The 3,465-nt window shown below is 29.8% G+C and overlaps 1 pseudogene; it reads left to right on the forward strand.

Moving 5' to 3' along the window:
• Nucleotides 46-1,004, forward strand: LOC107641482 (annotated as a pseudogene).

Below are 3,465 nucleotides of genomic sequence, written 5' to 3' on the forward strand. Positions count from 1 at the left end.
CTATTTTCTATTCCTAACATTAAATATTCTTCTGTATTAGCTGCGATGTCCAATGAACGGAAGCACAGGCACCATTATTGTAACACAATCTCCTAGTAATATTATAATGGTGTATTGTATAATAATAATTAATAAATTAAATGGAATTGTCAAAGAAAATAAATAACCTATACCTATGATTAATTAATTTGGTGGTAATATATAATTATTATTATAGGAAGACAAATTAGACAGTAACCATGTTGGATGAGACAGTGGCACGACCATGGCGCACATAAATTGAACTCTTAAGCCATAAACATATAATTAATTTTAAATTTTTTAAATTCAAAATTTAAATAATTAAAAATTGATTAAGTAAACTTAATTAAAAATTATAAAAATCTTCTCCATCTCTTCTATATTAACTTGCATACCCCAACAATAACACACAGATCCTCTCCGTCAGGCCCTCTCCACCCCTACCTTCACGCAAGATGACCTCAAGAAGCTCGCCGCCGACAAAGCCATCGAGTACCTCAAGTCCGGCATGGTCCTCGACCTCGGCACCGGCTCTACCGCCGCTTCGTTGTTGCCAAGCTCGGTCATCTCCTCTCCATTGGTCAACTCTCCAACATCATCGGCGTTCCAACCTTCAAGCGCACTAAGGAATAAGCACGTTCTCTCGGAATCCCGCTCTCTGTCCTCAACAATAATTCCCGCCTCGATCTCGTCATCGACGGCGCCGATGAGGTGGACCCCGACCTCAACCTTGTAAAAGGCCGCGGCGGCACTCTTCCGTGCTGAAGGCCACTTTCGACAAGTTCATTTTGGTGATCAATGAAACAAAGCTTATGTCAGGACTCGGAGGAGCGACCTTGCGATGCCGATGGAGGTGGTGCAGTTTTGCGGAAAGTACAATCTGGTTCAGCTTCAAGAGTTGTTCAAAGAAGAAGGAGTGATGGAACACGGGCTGTTTTTGAACAATTGCAAAAATATATATAAAAAAATATCTATTTAATATATAAAAAAAAACATCTTAATGCTTAACAAAAGAAATGTCCAGTTATAGGATTTAAAAAAAAATCGTATAATTCTTAAAAAATAGAAATATCCACATCTGTAATACAAAAAATTCAAAAAATACATTAAAAAATATCTATTTAGTATGAAAAAGAAATATCATAATACTTAAAAGAAGAAACATCTATGTATATCAACTTACCTTTGTTAAGATGGGGTTCGAGATCCAATCCATTAAAAAGTTGGCAGAAGTTGGCTGGCCCCTAATTAATTCCCTAACAGATACTCTTATAATAATAATATACTTTGAGCTACGTGTGAAAAGTGAAAACATATGCCCTTCGTTGTTATTAAATAAAATTATTATTTAAAAGTTTAAGTAATATTGTTTTTTAATTTTTTCTCAGCTGTACCCCTGTTCAATAAAATAACTAGAATAATAAGCTAATGGAAGAGTTGTTAATAAGAGGAATCTTGTTAAATAGTTCCTTTTTAGAAGTTTTATGAAAAAGGCATGAAATATGAATGACTATGTCAGTGTCATTGTTTTTTTTTTCCCTAATTTGGCAAGATGGGGCTCAAATCTTTGCTCGTGTCAATTGAGTAACGAAATAGCGATTGGTACATAATTTTTTGGTGACATTTGTAATTAATTTAGGATAAAAGATGATTTCAAAAAAAATTTGAGTTGACAAATAATTAGTTTCCTGATTAAATTCTAACAACTTTGCTTGCTTGCTTGTTTTCTTTAAAAAGAGATAAACAATAGAGAAAGTAAATTTTATGCATATATGATTATTGGACAATTTTTCTTTTTTATTTAAAATATCTATTTGATTGAAAACATATAATTTCTTGTACTAATAATATGTAGTGGAATTAATATTAATACATTTTTTAGTACACACTTTATATATATAGTTAAACATTCAAATTCTAAACCAAGTTTTGGGCCAAAATCTATAGGCATTATACACATTGATAATAATAATAATTATTATTAATTAATTGGTAGACCCTTGAGACATGCCAACACCAAACACAAACATTATTAATTCAAAGGTTGCCATATTTGCATGATTGTTAGGAAAAGAAATTAGCTGGCAATGTTACACTAAGAGGAAAATTAAATCACTGTTTGATTCCTTATGTTCTTGGAATAGCAAGCATAGATCTAGATCAATCAATCCTTGCTTCCCTACCAAGAACATTGATAACAAATGGTTCTGTCTAAAACGGTCTTTTTCTTTTTTTTGCATTATATAAACTAAACAACAACTTTTATTTGTCTGATTCTGCTAGGGAGGATGGAACAAAAAAATTGGTGGACCATATAAAAATTTATTTGAATTATTATTATTATTTTTTATTTAGTTAGAAAAATCAATTTGCCCTTTTTCCTTGATGGATCCTATTGGATCAAAAGAATCTAACTTATGGAAAATTAAATTGAATGTGAGAACGTGCGTTCTGATTAGAGGGTACGTTATATATATGATTTAATAGATAGATGATGTTGGAACCCATTTCATCATACATAATGTACAATGAATTATATATATATATAGATGCACTCACAGTGTAAAGACAATAAAGCATTTTATTCAGTCGTGTAATTATATTTAATTTGTTCTTTTGAATAATTATTCACGTTGTCAATGTAAAAGGTAATTATTTGGATAACTATTCACGCAATCAATATAAAAACAGAAATGTTTAGTAACAAAAAAAAAATCAGCAAAAAACAGCCATAATTTGTCTTATTTAGCATTCATTAATTGTTACGACAATAAATTAATGCTAAATAAGACAAATTCTGACTGTTTTTTTGTCTATCTAGCATTACCCAAAAAATAATAATTTTTTTTACTGATGTGACATTACGTAATTAGATGTACGTATAAAACTATTTTACACCACCAGAACATCAAAATTAAATTCATATATATATAAATGGGGTAGGTTTCTCTAGATTTTTCTGGTTTTTTGAGGAGTTTTTGGATGCATAAATGGAGGGGGACACTATTGTATGGATCTTCATACCTCATTTATAACCTAAGGTGTGGCACTTACACATTTTACTGTACCACTATCTTCTTGTCTTGGAATATATATGTGATAGATATAAACATTAAATCAATGTCTATCAATCAAAAAGAAGCAATAATGTTGTATATGTCAATTGAGTTTTTCAGGATAATTTTTTTTTATGTATGTGTTTTATGTGTATATATTTATAGTATATGACACTATATTAATTCATATTTTATCTATTATTAAATAGAATGCAACCAATTAGTTTAACTTAAAGTGAAATTTATATATTTACATTGAGTTCAATTTGGGATATATATGTCAATTTTTTCAGCTAATATCAATTTTTTATTTTAAATTTTAAATCTTAAATCTCAAATTTTATATTTTAAATGCTAACTTTTTAAAGCTTAAAATTTCAAAAAATTT

The sequence above is a fragment of the Arachis ipaensis genome, chromosome B05, assembly GCF_000816755.2.
Source record: "Arachis ipaensis cultivar K30076 chromosome B05, Araip1.1, whole genome shotgun sequence".
Taxonomy (NCBI): Eukaryota; Viridiplantae; Streptophyta; class Magnoliopsida; order Fabales; family Fabaceae; genus Arachis; species Arachis ipaensis.